This window comes from Tamandua tetradactyla, chromosome 7 (genome assembly GCF_023851605.1).
Source record: "Tamandua tetradactyla isolate mTamTet1 chromosome 7, mTamTet1.pri, whole genome shotgun sequence".
Taxonomy (NCBI): Eukaryota; Metazoa; Chordata; class Mammalia; order Pilosa; family Myrmecophagidae; genus Tamandua; species Tamandua tetradactyla.
Window position 1 is genome coordinate 91,484,537 of NC_135333.1, and position 27,543 is coordinate 91,512,079.

At 36.4% G+C, this 27,543-nt stretch overlaps 1 protein-coding gene and 2 pseudogenes across 12 annotated transcripts in view; 1 reads left to right on the forward strand and 2 right to left on the reverse strand.

Moving 5' to 3' along the window:
* CCDC91 (coiled-coil domain containing 91) overlaps nt 1-27,543 on the forward strand; it is a 548,164-nt gene that overhangs the window by 101,387 nt on the left and 419,234 nt on the right. For 10 of the 12 annotated variants that reach the window (XM_077170414.1, XM_077170420.1, XM_077170421.1 and 7 more), the window contains one exon: nt 9,992-10,046. The exons of 1 other annotated variant lie outside the window; for it this stretch is intronic. The gene's annotated coding sequence lies outside the window, so the exon portion shown is untranslated. Of the gene's footprint in view, nt 1-9,991; nt 10,047-17,302; nt 17,355-27,543 lie in introns of all 12 variants that reach the window. One more of the 12 variants, XM_077170415.1, reaches the window with a different exon arrangement.
* LOC143690530 (ATM interactor pseudogene) lies at nt 13,203-14,970 on the reverse strand (annotated as a pseudogene).
* LOC143690531 (ATM interactor pseudogene) lies at nt 15,032-15,620 on the reverse strand (annotated as a pseudogene).

Genomic DNA, 27,543 nt, shown 5'->3' on the forward strand with positions numbered 1-27,543 from the left:
TTCAACTGCCCCTGTCCTCAGCCAACCTGGAAAAGCCTGGTGGTGTGGTACAGCTTGGCTCACTTTCTCCCCTGTGCCTCTCTGCTTATGCATGCCTGAGGGCTCCAGATGTCCATGGGGAAAGGGATGCTGTAGCAGGACTCAGTGAGTCTCTTTTGCCGGCCAATTTTGTCAGACTACCTCCACTCTGTTTCTCCCCCTCCTGTCAAAAGGAGGGTCCCCTGTTCTCTGCCAAAAGCCATGTGCCCACAACAAGTTTGGGGGCAGGCAGTGTGTACTTCCTGGATGGACTCTGTGTGCAGGTGAACAAAGTCTGCTGGCTTCTGGGTTCCCCACACGACCTTCCAGCTGCAGTGCTGAAAAGGGAGATCTCCCAAGCTAGCTGCAGAAGCTGGCAGGAGTGCAGGAGTGCCCTGCTCCTTCTGAACTTGTTCTTTCCTCCACGCTGCTTCTTGTCCCAGGTTGAGTCAAGAGTAAGCACACTCATCCCATTCTTTCCATCCCTATTTCTCTGTTTTTTCATCCAGGACCCCCCTATATAGTGTAGAAGACCCTCTCTGGTCACTTGTAATCTGGAACTTCTGCCCAGTTGTTTTTCTTTTACTTCTCTAGTTGTTTCTTTGAACATGGTTGAACTCAGCCTATGTTCTTCTGCCACCTTCCTGGAAGTCCTCCTTTACATCTGGCTTTATATTAAGTAAATCTGATCCAGGCTCAGCTATCTTCAGTGGTGATCTTCCCATACATTGGCATTGAAAACCATTTGCTTTTGTGTAAGTAGAATTCAGATAGTGATGCTTTCTGTTACTTCATAATTCCAATTTTAGAGCTTCAATTTTTAAAGCAGGAAAATTCATACCAGGAATGTCTCAAATCTGTGATTTCTTTACACTATCAGGAACATTAATGGTCAAAGGTTTGAATCAAGCATCTATCATTTACTAGAAATTAGGGTGGAGCCTTTTACCCACCGTTTTAGTTTGTTAAGCTGCCGAATGCAATATATCAGAAATGGAATGGCTTTTAAAAAAGGAATTTAATAAGTTACAAGTCTACAGTTATAAGGAAGTGAAAGTGTCCAAATTAAGGTACCAACAAGAGATCACTTTCACTCGAGAAAGGCTGATGGCTTTTCTGAACACCTCTGTCATCTGGGAAGACATGTGGCTGGTCCCCTGGCTCCATTTCTTTCAGCTTCTGTTCCTGCAAGTTTCCTCACTTTGCTTCTCCAGGTGTGGTTTTCATCTCTTGGCTCCCCTTGGCTCACTCCAGATTCTGGCTTGCTTAACATCTCATGGGAAGCCCCATGCTAAAGTTTTCTGGACTCTGTGCATTTCCAAATATCTATGTCTCTGTTCTCCAGCTGTTTGCATCTGCATCAGCTTTACTCTCTCCAAAATGTTTCCTCTTTTAAAGTACTCCAGTAAACTAATCAAGACCCACCTGGAATGGGTGGAGTCACATCTCCAGCTAATCAGAAGGTCACACCCACATTTGGGCTGAAGTCCCCACAGTTGAAGTATGTGATTGGGGGCTGTGCACATGCGTGAGGCTAAGAGTGCCATAAACTAATGGGCAGAATTCACGGGGCCAGGGTGATTCTTTGTGACACTATGGATGGGGGGCAGGGGTAGCCTGGGTATAGTGATTAGCACCCATATTCTTTACGCACTGGCAACAGCCTGCAGGGAATAGGGAGGGGGAAGTAGTGCTTGAGTGGGGTGCAGGAGAGATGGGTTGGGCTGCACTGGGGTTTGGGGTGTGGGGCAGGTATACACGCTGGGGACTGGTGGGGTGGGGACACTTAGAGCGTGGGGAATTGGAGTGGGTGACAGGGTTCAGGTGCATGGTGGTGGGGTAAGTTGTGGGTCACAGGGCTGCGCTGGTGAGGGTAGTGCGTTCAAGGGACATGGCCTGGCTTACATCCTAGTCCCTGGCTCCTGTTCATGCATTCCCATGGGCTCCGTGCCTCCATGCCAGGCCCCAGCTTTCTGCTTCTCGGTTTCTCGGCCTCTGCAACCAGGGCTGCCCTATGTGGTGCAGAAGGCACTCTGGAATCACTGTCTCAGTTGCGCCCCCATCCCTTCTGTAATTTTTCCATGGAGCAGGGCTGAACATGAGCTACTCTATTTGGCCATATTCCTGGAGGTATACTACTAATTTTTGAGTGTTGACTTTATACCCTGCCATTTTGCTGTACTCATTTATTAGCTCTAGTACATTTGCTGTAGATTTTTTGGGACTTTTGACGTATAGCATCATGTCATCTGCAAACAGTGAGAGTTTACTTCTTCCTTCCAATTTGAATGCCTTTTATTTCTTTTTCTTCTCTAATTGCTCTTGCTAGAACTTCTAGCATAATGTTGAGCAACAGTGGTGACAGTGGGCATCCTTGTCTTGTTCCTGATCTTTGAGAGAAAGCTTTCAGTGTTTCTCCATAGAGGATGATGTTAGCTGTGGTGTTTCATATATTCCCTTTATCATGTTGAGGAGGTTCCTTATATTCCTGCCCTTTGAAGTATTTTTATCAAGAAAGGATGTTGAATTTTGTGAAATACCTTTTCTGCATCACTTGCTAAAATGATCATGTGGTTTTTCTGCTTTAATTTATTGATATGGTATATTACATTAATTGATTTTCCTGTGTGAAGCTAGCCTTCCATACCTGGAATAAATCCCACTTGGTCATGGTATATAATTCTTTTAGTGTGCTGCTAGATATGATTTGCAAATATTTTGTTGAGGATTTTTGCATCTGTATTCATTAAAGAGATTGGTCTGTAATTTTCTTTACTTGTAGTGCCTTTATCTGGCTTTGGTATTAGGGTGATTTGGCGTCATAGAATGAATTAGATAGCGTTCCCTCCTCTTCAATTTTTTTGACGGGTTTGAGCAGGATTGGTATTAATTCTTTCTTGAATGCTTGGTAGAATTCACATGTCATGCTTTCTGGTCTTGGACTTTTCTTTTTGGGAGCTTCTTAATGACTGATACAGTCTCTTTACTTTTGATTGGTTTGTTGAAGTCATCTATTTCTTCTCAGGTCAATGTTGTTCATGCCTTTCTAGGAAGTTGTCCATTTCATTTACGTTGTGTATTTCACATTTTCCCTGGGAATCTTCCTGGAAATTTCCACTTTACCCTTCGTGAATCTGTGCTTGCAGAAGATTCTTATTGACTGGCTGGGATACTTTTGTTCCCTTCGTTCACACCCATTTATATTTCACCTACTCAGTTATTTAAAAAAATATTTTTACAATATTTTGCCTTCCCCCACTCCTCTATCTTCCCCCACCCCAGAAACACTTACACTGATTTCTATCTCTGAATTTCTATTTCTAGTCATCTCATATAAGTGATTTTTTTTTAGGAATATTCCTTTAATTATAAAATAAAATTGCTAAGTGATTTCTTTACTTTTCTTTGTAGGAATAAAAGGTAACAGCTCATGTTCAAATATGGAAACCAGATACTCTGACAAAATCACATTTATCTCAACAGCTCAAAGTGCAAATATAACAAGTCAGTTCCCAATGTTTCCAAGATATAGATTTAAGTATAAAGAGAATTTGATGTGCAAAATGGAAGTATAAATAACAGAAATAAAGTCCAATTAAAATTCAGTTAACTTTGAAAACTTTAGACTGAAATATTCCACTTACACCAATACAGAAATGCTTTAATTTACTAATGCCAGTAGCTCATTGCAATCAAAAAGAATTCCTCAAGAATAGGTTGCATCTCCCCAGATTATCAGCTCTCAACAAAAATGGAACATGTCAGGCTGGATAGTTCCTGATTCATCAACTTCATTCACTCATTTTATCAAATAATATGGTCTGACTTATTATATTTTGATCTTTAGGCAAATTGTAAAAGAAGTTTAGTGTTCAATATGAGGCCAGTAGTAGCAGTACTAAGAGTGTTGTCCTTATGTGTCTTATTTATTTCATTGACTCTTAGGTTTTCAGAGTTCTTCCATGCTACAGCATGTCTCATACAAAGCACAGTTTTTTCTTATGAACCAGTAATATCCTGTTGTGAATGTGTACCCCATTTCATTCATTCATTTATTAGTTGTTGGACACTGGATTGTTTCCAAGTTTTGGATATAGTATATAAGACTGCTTTTAATATGGATACCATTCGTGACTCTGCTTATGCTCTCTTTAGGTATATTCCTAGGAGTGGAATTGCTGGGTCAATGGTAATTATTTAACTTTTTGAGCAACTGCAATATTGCTTTCCATACTGGTTATACTATTTTGCATTCCCACCAACAGTGCATTAGAGTTCCAATTTCTCTGTATTGTCTCCAACACTTTTTTCCATTTTTTTTTTTTTAAGTAATAGCCATCCTTGTGGCTGTGAAGAGATATCTTATTGTGGTTTTAATTTGCATTTCCTAATGGCTAATGGTGTTGAGCATTTTTTCATGTGCTTATTGTGTATCTTCTTTGAAGAATGTATATTTGAGTCCTTTGACCATTTTTTAATTGGGTTGCTTGTCTTTTTGTGGTTGTACTGTAAAAATTTGTGTATTTTGGATATTAAACCTTTTTCTTGATATGTGGCTTCCAAATATTTTCTCTCATTCTGTAGGTTGTCTTTTCATTTTATTGATAATTTTCCTTGCCACTTAAAAGTTTTAAATTTTGATGGAATCAAATCTATCAGTTGTTTCATTTGTTGCTCATGCTTTTGATGTCATATCTAAGAATCCATTGCCAATCCAACAAATAACCTTGGTATTATAAATATAATTTGTGGACACTATGTATAGAGTAACACGATGGTAACTAGAGAGTCCAACCAGAATTAACTTTATTACTATTATTTCTTTAATTCCAAAATGCTTATACCCTGCAGTATGTGGAGAATTGAAGTAGGTACAAGATTTAGGAAGAAAAAGGTACTTGTATCAAATGGCTACAGATAATAAAATGTACTTTATTTGTTTACTAAAATGTATTAATTAAACAAAAATAATCGGTTATAATGTGTCAGCTGTTGTGAATTGTGCTAGATTCTGGAAATATGGTGATGGGCAAGAGAGGATATTTGATAAATAGAATTGAAAACTTGCAGTAAGTCAGGGGAAAAGAGTAGAGTATCTTACAATAGATCCCTATACATACATATAAGAATGTTAAATGTAGAAATTTAGTTCAGTGGAATGGAGGTAGATTATTTCATAAATGCTTCTGGCACATCTGGCTGGCCATTTTGGGGAAATAGAATTGTATTCCTATTTTAAGCAGTTTACAGAAATGAATTCCACTTGTATTATAGATTTAAAAATAAAAACTGTACACCAGGAGATTGCATGTGTACTCTTGAAGTGAGGGAAATTTTCTTAACCACCATCATAAATCTAGAAGTTATAAAGATGAATTTAATTGCATGAAACTTAACTTTTGAATGAAAAAAATATACCATACAAACATGCGTTTGATAAAAATATTTGTAATGCATTTGAAAGACAGAGTTGATAACCTGTTGTATGCAATATCTGCTTAGAAATTGACAAAAAGGGAACCACATAACACTATAGCAAAATGAGCATAGGAAATGAAGAAGCAAATCCAGATGGGCAATAACATATAAAAAGATGTTCAAACCATTAGTAGAGGAATGCAAATTAAAGTTACAGTGTGATATAATAATGTGATAATCCCAAATGGTGAGTGACGTTCACCCTCTGTTCGTGTAAAAGGAGAAGATATAAGGACCAATAATGATTTCTTGCTGATACCCAGGACCAAAAGGTTTTCTTATTTTGCTGCTAGAAATATGGACTAGTGGAGCCTTTTGGAAAGTTATCAGGCAACATCTATTAAAATAATAATAATAATAAAAAAAAGTATACCAGTTGCCCTAGCAATTCATTCTTTAGAATCTAGCATAGAAACATACCACTATATACGAATGTTTGTAGTGACAAAAAACTGGAAACACAGTACATGTTTATTAGTAGAGGAATGGTAGAATAAATATATATTTATAAGATATCTACATTATAACTATATATCTATAAATATATATATCTGTAATATGAGGTTGATTCTTAGTAAACATTAAAAAAATGGATCAGTTACATACTGGTGGACTAGGAGGGATTTCCACGAAATGTTAGGCATATGGAAAAATAAGATACTGAAAAATGTGCAACATTTTATAATTAAAAATATATGAACTAAGCAATGGGAATGTTGTTATATACACACACATGCATATGTTTATATGTTTTGCTTTTTTGGAGGAGGTGTGTGGTCCAAGAAATGAACCTGGTTCTCACTCATGGAGGGTGAGAATTGTTCATATATTTTTATGTGATTATATGAGTAAAGAGATACAGGGTAGATACATATTAGGTTAGCTTAGAATATCTGGGGTGGGCAGGAGGAGCTGCTACCATGTGGTAGGAAGGAATGAGGGAGGATATGATAGGTGGGGAACCAAGTATACAAAGTAAAAACAATTTTATGATGGTCTGATCATATTTATACTTTAGACCTAAATGTTCATATGTATGTTATAAGAAAGAAATTACACATAGTGATGTTAATTATAAAACCCTTTTGGGCAGTGATTCAGCAAAGTGTATCAAGCAGTGTTCATATTCTTTGAACTAATCAGTCTGATCTTGGAATATATACTAAGGCAATAGCCTTAAAAAAGAAAACAATACATGATGTCTTAGTAGTGTTTGTGGCGTTAACTATATGATAAGGAACATGTTGGATAAAGTTAAATGTTTAAAAGTAGGAAAATTGTTATACTGATGGGATTGTACAGACATTATAAAGATAATTGTGAGGAGTACAATTATGAAGGCAATTAATAACAAAGATATATTTGTGATATAAATGAAAAGGAATTTGCAGTTGTATGTACAATTTATATGTGTATGTATATATATATATATATATATATATGAGTGACAAAACTTAAGAAATAGTCTGACAAAACAGTGTTAGAAAGGGTGAGGATCAATAAGACCTTTATAGATTGCTTCCAGGAGTAAAATTTGTGCAATCATTTTGGAAAATAATTGTTCGCTAACCTGTGAAGTTATATATATATATACAAACCTGGCAACTCAGTGATTTTACTCTTAGGCACATATTGAAGAGAAACTGCATATATACAGAAAGAAATATACTTAAGAATGTTCATAGCAGTTCTGTTCTTAATACAAAGTACTGTAAACTTCCCAAATGTCTGTTGAAGGGAAAGTGGCTGAAAAAAACTGGGTTATTAAAGCAGTTAAAACAAAGGAATTGTAGCTACATTAATATTAACAGCATAATATTATGTGAAACAGTTAAATTCCCAGGATTTGGATGCCACAGGATACTGCTTAAAAAAAAACTGGAATAAAAATATATGCTTTTTGGTAGTAGACATAAATGACATAAAACTTTAGTTCGAAAACAAGGAAATGATGAAAAATAAATTAAGGATTTTTTTGTGTGTGTTCAGGAAGGCACAGGGAAGAGATACATATAAAATTTATTGTCAAAGTGTTCAGTTTCTATGTTGGGTGGTGGATTTCCATTTGCTGATTACATTAAAAATGAACATAAACACAACCAAATATTTTGAAGCAGAGGTATGATTGGTGGAGAGGCCATTGTCGCTAGAACAGGGGGGGTTATAAATGCGGTCAGAGAAATAACAGAGGCCTGGAATTATATCTAGTAAAATTGTAAACAGATTTTCAGTGAGGATCTTAAAACTGTCTTATGAATAGCAATTGAATATTGAAGCATTGAGTTCATGATTTCTCTCTTGGCCACCCAAAAGAGTTTTGAGCTTACTGTACCAGGAGATGAGATTACTAGATATATCTGTCCAGATAAACGAGACTGCCTTATAAATAGAGAAAATCAATATGGAAGTACATGAAGTGGTGAAAGATATGAAACTCTTATCTTTATTATTGGCGAGAACATCAGATTTATGGTCTTCTATACTGATAATGTTGCCCACTATCAAAGTTGATTTTACTGTGATTGTTACATAATATTTTTCTCTGTTGTTTGTTGTATAGTGTCTTCTTGTGCCTCAATGTTGTGATATAACTGTAGCCTTTTCACAGGACGTAATTTTACTTTTACTCATTAGTCTAAGTACCATTCATAATTTCATTTTCGTGCTTGCTTTGCTTACATTTGATACTCTAGAGTTTATACACCATAGAACCATGAGTTTGTCATTCCTATTTTGAATGAGTTGTAGTTGAGAATGACATTCTAAAATATGATTGTTTTAAAAAGATTTATTCCAATTGATGAATAAATTTGAGAGCAAAATGACTGGGAGTAAGTTCCTGTAATTTTCAAGAAATAGTGATAGAGTTCTGAATCACAAGGCTGGGCACTGGAAGAGAAAGGAAGGGGTGAGTAAGGAAATACTATAGGATGGAGTAAAGTAAAGAGAAAAAGACAACAGGGAGTCTCTCCATCCTGGATGGATGAAGGAAGACTACTACTATTGACTGAAAATAAATTTAAGATAGAAAGTAGCTTGTGAAGAAGGTAGGAATTCAATTTTAGTAGTAGGATAATATTTTTAGAGGCTCCTATAATGCAGTATCTTAGAAGTCATCCATTCAGACTGTTCATTTTACATAGGGGAACATTGTGGTTTAGAATGGTGTAGTGATTTGAGTAGAGTCACATGGTTAAAATGCAAATTCCTATATGACTTCAGGATAAGGAAACATTAAGAGACAAGAATGGCAGCAGCAACTAGGTTACAAAGTTCCATTAATTTATCTTAAGAATTTTGACTTTATGCTGAAAGTAATAGTGAGCTGTAAAAGCTTTTAAATAGGGAAGTATTTAGAAGGATCATTTTGGTAGCTGGAGAATGGATTAGAAAGGAGACAAACTAGAAGCAGAGAAACATTTTGGAGGCTCATGTTGTAAACCAGGTGAAAATTAACTGATGGCCTTAAATAGGGTAGAGGTAGTTGAGATTGAGAGAAGGAGAAAGGTTCTGAAGGTATTAGCAGATAGATAGGAGGAGACAAGGATGACACCAAGTTTTTGTGTTGGGTAACTTTTTTGTAGATGATGATACCAATCACCAGGATAAGAAATCCTTGAAGAAAAGTACATTTGAGTTTGGTGGGGGAGATTTTAAATTCAGGTTTGGTTGTTTGAGTTTGAGATGCCTATTAGACTGAGAGAGAAGTTATTCAATTGTCTGTTGGATAGATAGATCTGATGTTCAGGAGATAGGTCTGAAATAGAGATTCCTTAACTTATGTTTGTAAATGAATCCAGAGGAGTGAGTGAGGTAGTCCAGGGAGTATATCTGAAGTGAGAAGAAGAGAAGGGCTTAGTTGGAGCCCTAAAGAATACCAAAATTTAGAGTAGGTTGAAGAAAAGTCTCCAGGGGAGATTGGGAAGAAGCAGTCAGAGGAATTCAGATAGAAAAAAGGAAATAGTATGCTTGTCTTGCAAACCAAAGGGCAAGAGTTTTGAGAAGGGAAGACTAGTTAAATGCTTTTAGTAGTCAAATAAGATAAGGAATTGAAAGTATCTTTTTGCATTGAGGTAAAAGAAGGTAATTGATTTCATGCAGACTTGGGATGTAACAATAGAGAATCCGTAAAGTTAGTTTGAAAAAGGAAAAGGCTATGGTTGGAGGGGAATGTGTAATTGAGGAAAGATTTGCTTTTATTTCGTTTTGCATTATTTTTAAAGATGAAGGACCTGAAGCAGGTCTCGGTATTAATGGAAAGGAGCTGAATAAGAGGGGGAGATTGATTATTTAAGAGAGATAGAGAATAGTTGATCAGGCTACTTCTCCAATGACATAAATGGAAGAATTAGCTTCAAGTAAGTGGAGGAATTCCTCTTTCTTTCTCAGGGGAATAAAGTGTCATAGATGGATACAGACGCTGGTAGCTCTAGTTTTGGTGGCACGAAGGTCAGAGATCTTTCTTAAAATGTCTTCTGTTTTCTCTGTTTAATAGGAGGCTTGGTCATCTACTTTGATTGCAGAAAGGAATAGAAGGTCGGAAGTTTGAGGTAAGTTGGAATCTTTGCAATAGCTGCTCTGGAAATGAGAGCATTAACTAGATAAAAGTGGTTATGGTAGGCAGCACTGTGAATCCAGTTGCAGTTGGGAAACATGAATTTTACAGTATTTTTCTCTGGTAGTTCTTAGGAGAAGACATGAAATTGAATATTTCTGGTGGTTCTTGGGGATAGCCTTTAACATACTGCCACTCTTGGCTTCTGAATCAATTAAGAAATAGAACCAAGGGTCTTATAGGAACCAGAGCAGTGGCAATACTTTCAAAGCTTTGATGTAAATGTGACTTTGTACCTCAAACTAAAATGAGATCTCCCCAAAGTTTTCTTTTGAATTGAATTTACCCATTTGGTCACAGAGTAGCTAAAAAAACACAAGTCTCAGTGCTAAAGGAATGAAGTTTTTCCCTTGTGATCTTCTCCCATGGGAGCTGTATTAGAAGAATTTATCATTTGTGGGTATGAGTTTGCAGTGAGGAGCCCAAAGACCATGTACTATGCATGCGTTCTATACATACACTTATATAGCTCATCCAAATGAAAGCAGCTATGGATAGTCTGCCTTCACCATTCTTAGTTTTCTCTTGGGGAGGAGTAAAGAAGGCAGAGAAAAGGATATAGTATTTCTTCAGTATTGTTTCCTTTGATTGAGAGTAGGTCTATGTCCTCTTTTAAAATGTGATGAGAGGAGGTAATATATATCTTCTCCCTAACATTCATTGAGGTTTGAGATTTTGCCAAATCAGAGTATGACTCATATACTGAGAATTTTGTGTTGACAATGGAACAGCCACATAAAAATGTTCATTATTTGGTTGGGAATATATGAGTGCCCCCAGGGAAGTGGTTAGTTCTGGAAATCTTGGGCAGACCATTAAGATTATGAGAGTGAATGCACTCTTTGAAGGCAAGGGTAATGAGATGGGATCAGAGGGCCCTGAGCCTGGGGAAAGAGTACTATTAAGGAATTGAAGGAGGTGGAAGAATTAAGCAAAGAGGCTGGAAAGGAGATAAGTGTTTGGAGGGTCTATTTGCAATTTTTTGTGTGTGACATCTCCTAGGATATGTTGATTTTCTGAATGAAGACTTTAGTAAAGAAAAACTTAATTGAAAGTGCAGATGAGCATTATATAGTAGAAAATTTTAATTTATTAAAATTATTAGTGGTTGGGATGTTTTCATTTTTCAGGTAATGAATATTTACCACAGTAATATTTTTGACTTGTGATAATATTCTGCCATTGGCAAAAGTTTATTGGTAGTAATATTTGAAGTATAGAATAATTCTTTAATACAGCGTCATAAGAAGTTTCAAAAACATCATTAACCCCAATAATAGTTGGATTCTTAAGAGAGTAGAATGTAGCAATGTAATTTCTTTTAGGTTTTAGGCCTGCAGGCTCATGCCTTAATATGAATAGATCTGTTTAGTGTTAGCAACTTGATTTTCTACTGCCCAAGCTCTAACCTGTTGTTCTTGCAGAAATAAGAGGGAAAAGGAATTCATGTGGGAGCCATTAGCGACACATTTTCTTTTATTCAATCATTTATTCCAAAAGCATTAATTAAAAAAATATTCCTTTTGGCCCTACTATGTGCCTGGAACTACTCAGTTCAAAGTGCAAAGAAATCAAAAAAAGATCAAGAAGTGGTCATATTACCTGCCAAGAGCTTATAGACTAGTAAAGGAGATTTGGATAAACAAATGATTTCTTTAAACTGACGAACCTGAAAATCTGAGTTTAAATGATTAGACTGTTCTAAATCATTCAGTCTTAATGGCTATTCGTTTTAGATCTTTACTTGAGGTATGTATTTATGTGTGTTTCCTTTGTTCTTTTTCCTTTTTCCAACTTACCTTTGCCTAGCAGAATCAGGAAAAAAATCACTGTCTCTTTTGTTTCTAGGAAATCTAACACCACGCAAGGTCATTGGAAACGTACTGTGATTATGTGTTGATTAGCCAGTAACTTCCCAGATGGGATAGAGATTGATGTTAAGTAGACAGCATTAACTAGTAGGGTGCTTTGGGATGATTGAATAATCAGGATGACCCCTGGAGGGTCTGTTCTTCGAAGTCATTTGCCTAAGTGTCTTGTTGGATTTTTGTTTGTTTTGAGCAGCTTTGGTGTTGAGACATACTGTGACAGGTTTACATGTCACCTTGGTCGGATAATGGTCCCCAGTTGTCTGATCAAGTAAGCGCTGGCTAACCATTACTGCAAGAGTATTTAGTAGACTTAAATCAGCAGTAAGTTGATTACATCTATGTCTGATTACGTGTACAGTCAACTAAGGACAGTGTCTTCAGCTCTTCATGCCATACTGTTTTTTACACTATCATTTTTAAAAAATCAAAATTAAATGTGCTCATGGTTTAAAGTTGTCAAACACTTGCTATGAAATATAGCAGTTCCATATGCTCTCCCTTTTCTAGCCTCCTGATGAGCCTTCTTGCTTTCTTGAGGCAGCCATGTTTAGTGTATATAGCTGAATCTTTTATTGTTTACCTGTGTAATATCTCTAAATGACATACTTATTGTTTCTTCTACTGTTCACTGCTTGAAATTGTAATATATTATGTTTACTTTTCCTGCTCAACATATTGTTTTCATTTGGTCAATTTTCTAATTAATAATTCAAACATAAAATTTTACCAACTTGTTTAAAATTATACTTATGAAGATAAAATATAAGCGTCTTAATTTCAGTTGCTTGACTATTTTTCCTAGGAGCGTTCTCATCTACTCCTGTCTAGACTGGTTGCTCTCTATTCTTTGTACATTGATATTTTGGTTGCTCACTTCACCATTATTCTGTGAGAATTCCCCTTGCTTTTCACTTTAGTTTTATCTCCTGTTTTCAAATCCTGTGTCTTTTTCTTTCTTATTCCCTTTATTTACTCCATAATGTCTAAATTAAGAGTGTTTTGTAAAATTACCTATTTTCGTTTTTAGATCAACATCACAACACTTTATAATACACTCACATTTATGAACAAATTTCATGTTTACAAATACAAAAGGCAAAAAATTGCCAAGAATCTAAGCAACTGTATAAACATCTACATTCAGTAGTTAATACTGTTGTCCCTGTTCCCCACTTTCTAAATCCACAAGAACACTGTAAATGCCATCCTGAATGTGGACTTCACTTGTAGAAGTTGGAGATTGTGTGTAGTTCTGCACATATCTGGGTTTCCAAAGAACCGAATTGAGACTACGTCATGTTCTAGGCCAAATCGGCCAAAAGAAAATCATCCATGGCTGTTTGAGTTTCACTGCTGGTGAAAAACAAACTCTCTAGGGTTTCAAAGCCAGAATTCATGGTCTGTGTTTCTATACTGTTCAACTAAACTTTGCTTTCCAGAGAGGTAAATTTTTAGTGGGAATTTCTTCTGTTTGGACTTCTGTGTCATATGAATCAGTACTCACAGAAAAGCTGGAGTGTTTCAGAATACTGCCAGAGGTAGATAAAGGCTACTGTCTAAAAAGAAGTTTAAGTCTGTCTGTGTTTGCTTGTCAAACATTTCAAGGCCCAAGAAGTTAGCATTTCCCCTAAGCAGAGGTGTCTGTAAGTGACAGTCAGTTTGGGTCTATAAATCCAGGGATTCCAAGATTGGTTCAGTGTGTCATATTACTGAATCCACTCTTCCATTTAAGTTTGGATATTTGAGGCTGGAAAGGACTCTTCAATATCAAAATCTATTCTGGGATAGTGGGTTGGGTCAAGTGTGAGCTATATATCAGGCTCAGTGTTTGTGTCAGACAAAAGACTGTGATTATCCAATGTCTGACCTGGCCAGTTACTTAACAAGATATCTCTTAAATCACTTAATTTATGGTTGGGTCTGATTATCTGTCATGTTTTGTGAAGAAAGCATACTATTCTGCTCACTGAAGTTTATAATAGGTGCAGATTTCTCAACATCTTGATGTAAAGTCTTAGGATCATTCTGAAGTAACAAACCATGAGTTAAACTTTCTGCTACCAAACAGTGGCTTATAATGTTGTCTGTAGAAACCCTGTATGATGAATGGACATTCTCAACAACATCTCTACACATTACTGCTTGGTCCATGTGGACCTGGTCATCTATGGAACTTTGCACTCCACTGGTTTGACTTTCTCTGGAAATCCCACCTGACTGAAAACAAGCATCGGTCTGACTAGCTATGGATGAAGTTACTTTAGAACTGGGTAACAGTGTTTGAGTATGAACACTAATGGGAAATGAAACTTGAGAACCAAACTCAACTCAGCTTGAGAATAAGACATTCAAAGGAGTCTGGGGAAGCCTACTGTGCAGAAAGCATGAAGTTTATTGAGGCATAAGACAGGTCTATCTTCACACTGATGGAAGAAATGCTGTTCTTCTGACATGTGTACACCAGTTTTTGTAAAGTAGTAGGTGGGCTTTTTCCCAAGTTCACTTGAACACCTGTACTAATTGGCTTAATATCAGTGGGATTCACAGCTTTTAAGAGAGCAAGCCTCTGAACTAGGCCAAGGATTAGGGTTTTTGTGGATAAGGGAAGTAAATGAATGGCACCTGTGGCAGAGTCCTGAGGCTCCATACCTCCTAGCACAGGCTGGACCAAGGAGTTGGCCATCGCAAAGACAGGCACAGGAGAAAATCGCATAACAGGCAGTTCAACCAAAGCCACTTTGGGTTTTGGTAAAAGCAACTTTTGAGGATGTCTTGGAGGTATTGTAGGAGTTCGTTTTCTGGCATAAGAGTTGCAAGATCTTCAAACTAAGCTGCTAGTCTTATTTCTGAAATATCTAGTTCTTGAGCATCTGGTCTAGAGGTTGGTTTATTGATCAGGATGCTCTTTTTTTTTTTTTTTGACTACTTCTGGTTGTTCATGAAGTTCTACATTTTTCTTTACTTACTAGGTGGATTCCTGTGTTCAGCTTATTACTGAAGTTTCTAGTCTTCTGTGCCCTGTCTAGAGGTCGGTTTATTGATCAAGGATTCAGTGGTCTTTTTTGACAACCTCTGGTTTATGGAGTTCTCCATTTTCTTTTTTCTTACCAGGTGGATCCCTGTACTCAGTAGGGATCTCATGGCCAGTTTGGTAGATGTATGACTGCAAGGCAGTTCTGCTAGCTTAAAGACAGCCACATGTGCACTGGAAGGTCTTGCCACAATCCTCTGCATGTCTTTTCAAGTCCCATTCAGTACCATAAGAATTGCTGCACATACTACATTTATGTTTCTTTTCAGCATGCATTTTCATAAAGTGCTATTTTACAAGAGAAAATTGAGAAAATGGTCTGTCAGGGTCTCTAGGGCATCATTCAGTTCGTCAGCAGTAGAAGTTTTCAAATCTTTCCTTATAGTTAGATTTGCTGTGATGTTCTGCAGTGGCTGTTGACCAGATGCATGTTGAGTGCAGGGCTGTTGGGCAGAATCCTGCTGCAGCTGCACACGGTGCATAAGATGTTGGTGCGTGTGGCCTTGGATAGTTCATTTGCTGATGACTGGATAAGCTGTGAGGCAGGTAGTGTGGGAGCTGTGGGCTACTCCCTTGCCCTGTCCCTCAGCAGTCCTGAAAACCCCATGTGCCTCAGGTGGCTCCTTTTGCAGTTTCTAGGACAGTGGGGCCCAGAATTGCCAGTCCCTCCTGCCTCAGAGGCCTCATGGCTCTCACACTGCAGCAGGGGAAATAAAGTTAGTTTGATATCTTATAGGTCTAAATATGATTTTATTCTTCCCACAATTAATTGTTGATTTGACAGATTGTAAAACTCTGTGTTTTAAAGAATTTTCTCTCAATTTTAAAAACATTATTTCCTTGTCTTTCACTTTCCAGTGCTGCTGTTGTGAAGTCTAATGCTGTTATATTTTTGGTCTTCTGTAAAAACCTATTTTATCTCTCTGGAATCTTGTAGAATCTTTGTCTCCGGTGTACATTGGTGTAGGTTTTTTCTTCTGTTTTCTTAGGTACTTGATGGACCCATTTAACCTGGAAATCATATCCTTTAGTTTTAGAAAATTTTCTTGAGTCATTTTGTTGATGGTTGTTTCTCTGTTGTTCCTCTGTTCTGCTTTTCTAGAATTCCTCGTAGTTAGATGTTATATATCCTGGGTGAGGTCTTCTAATTTTCTTATCTTTTTAGTGTAATTTTCCTTCTCTTTTTCTTTTATACTCTACTTTTTACTGGAGATTTCCTTAACTTTGAAGCTTTTTTTTATTACTGCTATCACAATTTTATTTCAAATATTTGTCAAAGAAAAATTAAAGCTTCATATTCTTATTTTTCAATATGCTATCTACTCTCAGTTCTCTGAAAGATTTACTGACAGTATTTTTTATTTTCAAAATTTTCTTGTGAAGTTTCTTTTCTGTTATTAAAAAAAATTATTTGGCCTGTTTTTTATATTAGATGCTTTCTTCATGTGTTCGGTTGTCCTTGGCAGTCTGCTCATATGAAAGTGTGAGGCTGTAATAATAAACATAGCAAACATTTATATTATGCTTAGAATGTGTCAGACACTGTTAGTTTGCAAGCTGTGGAATGCAATATGCTAGAAGTGGAATGGCTTTCATAAAGGGAATTTAGTAAGTTACACATTTACAGTTCTAAGCTTATAAAAATATCCAAACTAAGGCATCCAGGGAAAGATACCTTAATTCAAGGAAGGTCAGTGGGTCAGGAGCACCTCTGTCAGCTGGATGGTTATCTGGTAGTTATCTTCTGGTCCCTTGCTCCTGGGCTCCATTGCTTGCAGCCTCTGTTCATGTGGGTTTCTCACTTTTCTTCACTGGATCTGGCTTTCATCTCTTGGCTTCCCTTGACTCTTTCCAGGTTCTGGAAATCTCATGGTGATGTCTGCTTGGCTCCAAGCATCTCCAAACGTCTGTGTCTCTGTTCTCCAAGTGTCAGCATTTGTGTCATCTCTGCTCTTTCCAAAATGTTTCTTCTTTTAAAGGACTTCAGTAAACTAATCAAGACTCAGCTGAATTTGGTGGTCCTATCTCTATTTAATCAGAAGTTCACGCCCACAACTGGGTATGCTGCATCTCTGTGAAAATAATCTAATCTAGAGTTTCTGCCCTACAAAGTTGAATTAGGATTAAAAGAAACAGCTGCCTCCACTAGATTGGATCAGGATTAAAACATGGTTTTTTTGGTATACATAATATTTTCAAGCCGCATATTGTTCTAAGTGCTTTATCTATTGTATTTATTCCTCATGACACTCTTAGGAGTTAGTTACTCTTATTATTCCTGTTTGACAGATGAGTAGACAAAGACATGAATTCAAGGAGCTTGTCTGCTGTTATACAGATGGTAAGTGGCAGAGTTGGAATTTGAGCCCAGGAAATCTGACTCCACAGTCTTTTCTTTTAATTTTTATAGAGCTCTGCCTCATAATAGACTCCTGAGTTAATTGGGGAAGTCCTGCGTGTGTGAGTAGGGTTTGTCAAAGTGTATTACATGAATGAGCTATTTCTTTGTGGAACCTCTGATGAGGGCCTTTTTCATGGGTTGATTAGATTCACCAGAGAAGAATTTTCTAATCTTTTTTTGGGGTGTGGGGTGTGGTGATGCATGGTCCAGGAATCAAACCCATGTCTCCCACTTGGAAGGCAGGCATTCTAACCACTAATCTTTTAACCAAAGGTGATAGGTCTGGCTACTAGCATTTTGGTTGCTGAGTGGTATGGGTCTTAGCATATAATATAACTTTTGAGTCAGTCAGTCTCTGTTGGTATATTCAAATCCAGAGACCCTCAGTTTCACCTTATCTGGGGAATAAATCTCTAGTTTTCTACTGTGGTGAGGAACTGTAAGTTACTCAGCTGGGCAGATTCTTGGAGGGTATCTACGGATATATCTACCTCTCCTGTTTTGAGTCTCACCTTCATCCAATTTTCAGTTCCTCCCATTACTGTGTCTTTTATGCATTCAGTGATATAAGTGTGTTTGAATCTCATATCCCTCACTTGCAGGTTCATTTTCCTTGTATCTGCTCAGTCATTTATCACTCATCCTTGTGGTTTCAAATTTATTGAAGTTTTCTCATTTCACATTCTCCTTGACCTTGTATTTATACAACAACAAACAAAACAAATCTTTGCTTTTAGTTATGTTTGGGAAAAAACTTGAATAAAATGCATATTCTTAATGTGTCATTTAAAATGATGTGTTATGTCTGTTGAAAATTTATCTTAAATGTCTCTCCTACCTGAAGAATTTCATGATTTTTCCAACCAAATATGCCACTTAAAAATCTTTTCTCCCTTCTTAGAAAAATGTTCTTCTTTTTAAAGTCTCTTTTATATTTCTTAGAATTTTTTTTTGCTTGTTTTTCTTATACTCTGCCCTCCTCTGCCTCTCCTCCACCCCCCACCAGGTAATAAACTTCTTGAGGGCCTTGCGTGATGTCTTTTATAGAATTGTTGAATAAAAAGTGGCTACATTGAAGTGTTGTATATATGCTTGCTCTTTTTTATGTTTTTCTTATAAAATATTTTTAGAATACCAGCAATATATTAAGCAATGAAGATAGCAAAGGAGGGAATTAATACAATAGAGTAACAAGAGATTAAATTTAGATATAAATGAGTCTAAGAGTTATTAAACCTAACTGTTATGAAATCTTTCAGGATAGATATCTAATCATAACATAGTATATATCTCTCCTCTTGCCATAACATAAATGAATGAAATATATGATCTGTCAATGTTTTGTTTAGGCTCATGATTCTGTAGCATGGATGACAGGTATATTTGGTGTTGCTGCATTCTTATAATATCTTTAGCTTAATGGACTCTCATGTTAAATGCTACAAGTATTCTAAAAAGTTACATTTTTTTTTTTTTTTTTTTTAAAGAGAGAGGGAGGAAGGGAAGGAAAGACAGAGAAGGAAGGAAGGATGGAAGGAAGAAAGGGAAACATTTTTAAACATTTTCTTGTTTTATTATATTTTGTTTGTTTGTTTGTTTTTTACATGGGCTGGGGCCGGGAATCGAACCGGGGTCCTCCGGCACGGCAGGCAAGCACTCTTGCCCGCTGAGCCACCGCGGCCCGCCCAAAAGTTACATTTTAATACATTTTAGATAAAATGTTTTATATGTATCTAGATAGCTGAATACATAAAGAAGCTTACACTTATAACATGTTAATTTTTATTCTTTGTAAAATGATTTTTATTAATCAGTGCTTTTAATTTTCTTTGCCTCTGCTTTTTTAAATGTTCAGAAAGGAGCAGATACTATTGTAAGATTTGAAATCTAGATTACATGGAGAAAGAATAGAGCCTTAGAAAATGTTCATTTCATTAATGCTCTTTTTTTGCCAGAATAAACAGGAAATTATTATTTTAATAAATATGGACAAACATTTGACCAAATTAAACATTCATACATGATCAAAACTTTAAATAAACTAGGAATAGAAGGGAACTTCCCTAATCTAATAAAGCACATGTCTGAAAAGTCTACAGGAAATACCATACCTGATGGTGAATTATTGATTGCCAACATCATACCCGGTGGTGAAACACTAAACACCGTCCCCCAAGATTCATAACAAGACAAGGGTGTCCACTCTCACCATTTCCATTCAGTATGGTTTTAGATGTCCTAGTCATCCTAGCCATTTCAATAAAACAAGGAAAAAGGCATAAATATTAGAAGGGAAAAAATGCTGATTACATGATTGTTTACATAGAAAATAGTAAGGAAATTACAGAACAACTACTGGAATTAATAAGTCTAAATAGCATGGTTTCAGGATACAAGAATGATATACAAAAATTAATTGAATTTTTACATATTAACAGCAAACATCTGGGAAATGGAATAGAAAATACCATTTACAACAGCATGAAAAAGTAAAATTGAATCAAATTTAACAGAAAACTTGCAGGACCTCTACATGGATAACTATGGATATTGCTGAGAGAAGTTTAGGAAGACCTAAATGAGCAGAGATATGTGCCAGGCTCATGGATTGGAAAATGCACTTTTGTTACTATACCAGTTCTCCTCAAATTGATCATAGACTCATTTGGATACAAATAAAAATCTCCCCTAGGCTTTGTAAAACATCCACAAGCTTGTTCTACTATTTTATTAAAATACAAATAACCTAGAGAAGTCAAAGAAATTTCTAAAAAAAAAAAAGCAACAAAATTTAAAGACTTATACTCCCTGGTTTCAAAAATACTGAAAAGCTACAGTAAATGGTTATTGTGCTCAGGACTAGGTATATCAACCAATGGAACAGAAAAGAATCCAGAAATAGACTTATGTATATATGGCCAACTGGTTTTTTTAAACCTTTTTGTATTGTATAGTATAACACATACAAACCAAAGAAATAAAAAAGCAATAGTTTTCAAAGCACTCTTTAACAAGTGGTTACAGGACAGATCCTGAGTTTGTCATGGGCTACCATACGATCTTCTCATACTTTTTCTTCTAGCTGCTTCCAGAATATAGGAGGCTAGAGGGCTTAAATATTTTTTTATCACCACAGTCAACTTTTTTCCTTCTTTTTTTTGTGAAAGACAACATATATACAAAAAAGCTATGAATTTCAAAGCACAGCAGCACAATTAGTTGTAGAACATATTTCAGACTTTGACCTGGGTTACAATTTCACAATTTTAGGTTTTTACTTGTAGCTGCTCTAAAATACTGGAGACTAAAATAGTTATCAGTTTAATAATTCAGCATTCATATTCATTTGTTAAATCCTATTTTCTATGTATAATTCTACCATCACCTTTGATCTTTCCATACCTCAGTTTAGGGGTGTTTGGGCAATGGCAATTTTAACTGTTTCATATTGAAAGCGTCTGTCACTAATATGGGGTAGGGAGATGGAACTATCTGATATTCTGGAGAGGCTAGGCTAGGTTTCAGGACTTATCTGGACCAGGGACCCATCTGGAGGTTGTAGGTTTCTGGAAAGTTACACTAGTGCATGGACCCCTTGTGGAATCTTATAAATTGCCCTAGGTGTTCTTTAGGATTGGCTGGAATGGTCCTGATTGGGGGTTGGCAGGTTATGATAGGTAACAAGATCTATCTGAAGCTTATGTAAGAGCAACCCCCAGAGTAGCCTCTTGACTGTATTTGAACCTCTCTGCCACTGATACTCTATTAATTACACTTTAACCCCTTTTGGTCAGGATGGAATTGTTGATCCCGTGGGGCCGAGTCTAGATTCATCCCTGGGAGTCATCTCCCACGTTGCCAGGGACGCTTTCACTCCTGGATGTCTTATCCCATGTGCGGGGAAGGGCAATGATTTCACTTGCAGAGTTGGGCTGAGAGAGACTGAGGCCGCAGCTGAGGAACGAAAGAAGTCCTCCAGAAGTAACTCTTAGGCATGCCTATAGGTAGGCTAAGCTTCTCTTCTACCTACATAAGCTTCAGAAGAGTAAGCCTCATGATCAAGGGCATGGTCTATTGATTTGGGTGTCCCTAAAGTTTGACGCAGTGTCAGGGGATTCCCTGATGGTAAGATTTAATAGTTCCATATTCTTTTTCCCGTCTGTCAGGGGACTTTGCCAATACTTTTTGATTATCTGCTTAATATACTCTACTATATTTCCAGGTATTACAATAATCTACACAGGATTAAAGGACCTCTTTCTTATTCCGTGCTTCCTGTGTTTCAGTTGTTCAAATGAGCTATACAGATAGGTTGAATTAGATTATGCACTACAGAAAATTTCAGTTCCAGGTGGCCAAGTAGACCTTTCTTCCATTTATGTCAAAGCGTTTGTGTGATTCTAAAATGTAGACACTATCTTCCTTACCCCTGTGTTCCGAATTACCTTAACTCCAACCTGTTCAGCTTCATTCTTATCCCTAAATATCAGACTATATATATAAAACAGCTTCTCAAAGCCCAGAAATAATAATCACCACTCTGGACTTACTGTGTCTGCTTTAAAAGCTTACACTCTAGGCCCCTGTTTTTTTACGAGCATTTTCTAAAGGTGATCGTACCATTATTGTTCTTTTGTTTCTGGCTTATTTTGTGTTACCAAATGTCCCACATGTTCATTCACATTGTTACATGCCTCACGACTTTGTTCCTTTTTGTAGCAGTACAACATTTATTCATAAATATAGACCATCGTTCGCCAATCTACTTCTCCATCAGTGCGTCCTTCAGCCACCTGCATTCATCGGGCATCATGTAGAGGGCCCAAAGTCCACAGGCCATCAACATTCCCAATTTTAGATAATTTCATTGTTCCCAAGAGAAAGAAAATCAATAAACATGCCCTCACCAAATAGGAAATCTAAACCTCCTCTTAACTCTTGTCCCTCCCTCCATTATTTACCTCTGCTGTTGCTGTGGTAGTGCTGATGGTTTCCTTTTGAACATAGCTTATAGCATGCAGTAGCAGTTTCTCCCCTGTACCCTAGACTTAAACACTCTTTATACAAGAATTATATTTTTGAAGTAATTCTTGTGAGAATTAATTCATATTTCTAGTGTTAATCAGTGGAACACATAGGTGTATACAACCCCTTTAAATCTTGTTCATCTTCAATATTACTTATAGACCCCCTAGAGAACCACCTTCACTCCTATCTAATCCTTTACATTGGAGTTCAACCTCATTAGCTTACAGTTCACCCATATCTAGCTTCTACGTATCTCTTACTCCCCTATATTCTGTATTATAAGCCTCTGATTATACCTTTATGCTGGTCATAAAAGTGGAATCATATAGTATCTCTTCTTTTGTGTCCGGCTAATTTCACTCAGCATTATGTCCTCAAGGCTCATCCATCTTGTTATGTGCTTCGCTACTTCATTTTGTCTTACTGCTCCATAATATTCCATTGTGTGTGTGTGTGTGTATGTATGTATGTATGTATGTATATATATATACACCACATTTTGTTCATCCACTCGTCTGTTGATGGGCATTTGGTTTGTTTCCATCTTTTGGCAATTGTGAATAATGCTGCTATGAGCATTGATGCGCAAACATCTGTTTGTATCATTGCTTTCAGCTCTTCTGGGTATATACCAAGTAGTGCTATTGCTGGGTCAAAGAGCAACTCGATATTTAGTTTCCTAAGGAACCGCCAAACAGTCTTCCATAGTGGGTGCACCATTATACATTCCCACCAGCAGTACATAAGTGTTCCAGTTTCTCTACATCCGCTCCAAGATTTATAGTTTCCTGTTTGTATAATAGCAGCCACCTTTATAGTGTGAGGTGGTATCTCGTTATAGTCTTTATCTGCATTTCCCTTCTAGCCAATGAAAATGGGCATCTCTTCATGTGCTTTTGAGCCATCTGTATTTGCTCTTCAGAAAAATGCCTATCCATATCTTTAGCCCATTTTATAAATTGGATTGTTTGTTCTTTTGTTGTTGAGTTGTATGATTTCTTTGTTTATACAGGAAATCAAACCTTGTGTGATATGTGATTTCCAAATATATTCTCCCATTGAGTTGGCTGCCCCTTCACCTTTTTGACAAAATCTTTTAAGGTGCAGAAGCATTTGATTTTGAAGTCTCCATTTATCTATTTTTTCTTTTGTTGTTTGAGCTTAGGGTGTAAAGTTTAAGAGGCTCCCTCCTATTACTAGTTCTTGAAGGTATTTCCCTACATTTTCTTCTAGAAGATTTATGGTGCTAGTTCTTATACTCAGGCGTTTGATCCACTTTGAGTTAATTTTTTTGTAGAGTGTAAGATAGGGGTCCTCTTTCATTCTCTTGGCAATTGATATCCAGTTCTTCCATGCCCAATTATTGAAAAGACCATTTTGTCCCAGTTCAGAGCATTTGGGGGCCTTGTCAAACATCGGTTGCTCATAGATTTGGTGGTTTATTTCTGCACTCATGATTCAATTCCATTGGTCAATGCTTCTGTTTTTGTGCCAGTACCATGCTGTTTTGACCACTGTGACTTTATAATAGGTTTTAAAGTCAGAGAGTGTTGATCCTCCCACTTTGTTCTTCTTTTTTAGGATGCCTTTAACTATTTGGGTTCTCTTTCCCTTCCAGATGAATTTGGTCGTTAGCTTTTCCAAATCTTCAAAGTAGGTTGTTGGAATTTTGATCGGTAGTGTGTTGAATCTGTAGATCAACTTGGGGGAATTGACATTTAACTATATTTATCCTTCCTATCCAAGAGCAGGGAATACCTTTCCTCCTATTTAGATCTCCTTTGATTTCTTTTAGCAATGTTATGTAGTTTTCTGTATATAAGTCCTTTATATTCCTAGTTAAGTGCATTCCTAAGTATTTGATTCTTTTATTTGCTATTTTGAATGGAATTTTTTTCCTTAACTGACTCCTCAGCTAGGTTATTGCTAGTGTATAGAAATGTTACTGATTTTTGCACATTTTATATCCAGCCACCTTGCTGAATTTATTAGCTCAAGTAACTTTGCTGTAGATTTCCCAGGATCTTCCAAGTATAGTATCATATCATTTGCAAATTATGAGAGTTTTACTTCTTCCTTTCCAATTTGGATGCCCTTTATTTCTTTGTCCTGCTTGATTGCTTTATCTAGAACTCTAGCACAGTGTTGAATAATAGTGGTGACAGTGGACATTCCTGTCTCACACCCGATCTTAGGGGGAAGCCCTCAGCCTCCCCCCACAGCGTATGATGCTGGCCATCATTTTTTCATATATTCCCTTTATCATATTGAGGCAGTTTACCCACAATTCCTATCTTTTGGAGTGTTTTTATCAGAAAAGGATGCTGAATTTTGTTGAATGCTTTTTCAGCATCAGTGAGATGATCTTGTGTTTTTTTCCCTTTTGATTTATTCCTTTGCTGTATCACATTAATTGATTTTCTTGTGTTGAACTGTCCTTGCATTCCTGTATAAACTCTACTTGGTTTGGTGTTTAATTCTTTTAATGTGCTTTTGGATTAGATTTGCTAATATTTGATTGAGAATTTTTGCATCTGTGTTCATTAGGGAGATTGGACTGTAGTTTTCCTTCCTTAAAGCATCTTTACTTGGGTTTGGTATTAAAACAATATTAGCTCCATAAAATGAATGAGGTAGAGTTCCTTTTTCCTCAGTTTTTTGGAAAAGTTTGTACAGGATTGTTGTTAATTCTTTCTGTAATATTTGATAAAATTCCCCTGTGAAGCCACCTGACAATGGGCTTTTCTTTGTAGGATGATTTTTTTTTAATTTTTAAATTTTTAAAAAATATATGACAAGAAAGAAACACGAATATTCTTAACATGTGATCATTCTGTTTTGCATATATAATCAATAATTCCCAATATCATCACATAGTTGTATAGCCGTCATCATGAGCATTTCTTAGAACATTTGCATCAATTCAGAAAAAGAAATAAAAAGAGAACAGAAGAAAATTCATACATACCATACCCCTTACCCCTCCCTTTCATTGATCACTAGCATTTCAATCTAAGTTTATTTTAACATTTTTTCCCCTATTATTAATATTTTTCCATATGTTTTACTCATCTGTTGATAAGGTAGATAAAAGGAGCATCATCACAGGTTTTCACAATCACACAGTCACATTGTGAAAGCTATATCATTATACAATCATCTTCAAGAAGCATGGCTACTGGAACACAGCTCTACATTTTCAGGCAATTCCCTCTGGCCTCTCCATTACATCTTTTTTTTTTTTTTTTTTTTTTGTGATTTTTTTTTTTTTTTTTTATTAATTAAAAAAAGAATTAACAAAACAATTAGAAATCATTCCAATCTACATGTACAATCAGTAATTCTTAATAACATCACATAGTTGCATATTCATCATTTCTTAGTACATTTGCATCGATTTAGAAAAAGAAATAAAAAGACAACAGAATAAGAATTAAAACAATAATAGAAAGAAAAAAAAACAAAAAAAACAAAAACAAAAAACCTATACCTCACATGCAGGTTCATTCAGTGTTTTAACATAATTGCATTACAATTGGGTAGTATTGTGCTGTCCATTTCTGAGTTTTTATATCCAGTCCCATTGTACAGTCTGTATCCCTTCATCTCCAATTATCCCTTCTCTTTTTTTTTTTTAATTAATGGAAAAAAAGAAATTAACCCAACATTTAGAGATCATACCATTCTACACATGCAATCATTAATTCTTAACATCATCACATAGATGCATGATCATCATTTCTTAGTACATTTGCATTGGTTTAGAAGAACTAGCAACATAACCGAAAAAGATATAGAATGTTAATATAGAGAAAAAAATAAAAGTAATAATAGTAAAATCAAAACAAAACAAAACAAAACAAAACAAAAACCTATAGCTCAGATGCAGCTTCATTCAGTGTTTTAACATGATTACTTTACAATTAGGTATTATTGTGCTGTCCATTTTTGAGTTTTTGTATCTAGTCCTGTTGCACAGTCTGTATCCCTTCAGCTTCAATTACCCATTGTCTTACCCTGTTTCTAACTCCTGCTGAACTCTGTTACCAATGACATATTTCAAGTTTATTCTCGAATGTCCGTTCACATCAGTGGGACCATACAGTATTTGTCCTTTAGTTTTTGGCTGGATTCACTCAGCATAATATTCTCTAGGTCCATCCATGTTATTACATGGTTCATAAGTTTATCTTGTCTTAAAGCTGCATAGTATTCCATCGTATGTATATACCACAGTTTGTTTAGCCACTCTTCTGTTGATGGAGATTTTGGCTGTTTCCATCTCTTTGCAATTGTAAATAATGCTGCTATAAACATTGGTGTGCAAATGTCCGTTTGTGTCTTTGCCCTTAAGTCCTTTGAGTAGATACCTAGCAATGGTATTGCTGGGTCGTATGGCAATTCTATATTCAGCTTTTTGAGGAACCGCCAAACTGCCTTCCACAGTGGTTGCACCCTTTGACATTCCCACCAACAGTGGATAAGTGTGCCTCTTTCTCCGCATCCTCTCCAGCACTTGTCACTTTCTGTTTTGTTGATAATGGCCATTCTGGTGGGTGTGAGATGATATCTCATTGTGGTTTTGATTTGCATTTCTCTAATGGCCAGGGACATTGAGCATCTCTTCATGTGCCTCTTGGCCATCCGTATTTCCTCTTCTGAGAGGTGTCTGTTCAAGTCTTTTTCCCATTTTGTAATTGGGTTGGCTGTCTTTTTGTTGTTGAGATGAACAATCTCTTTATAAATTCTGGATACTAGACCTTTATCTGATATATCATTTCCAAATATTGTCTCCCATTGTGAGGGCTGTCTTTCTACTTTCTTGATGAAGTTCTTTGATGCACAAAAGTGTTTAATTTTGAGGAGTTCCCATTTATTTATTTCCTTCTTCAGTGCTCTTGCTTTAGGTTTAAGGTCCATAAAACCGCCTCCAGTTGTAAGATCCATAAGATATCTCCCAACATTTTCCTCTAACTGTTTTATGGTCTTAGACCTAATGTTTAGATCTTTGATCCATTTTGAGTTAACTTTTGTATAGGGTGTGAGAGATGGGTCTTCTTTCATTCTTTTGCATATGGATATCCAGTTCTCTAGGCACCAT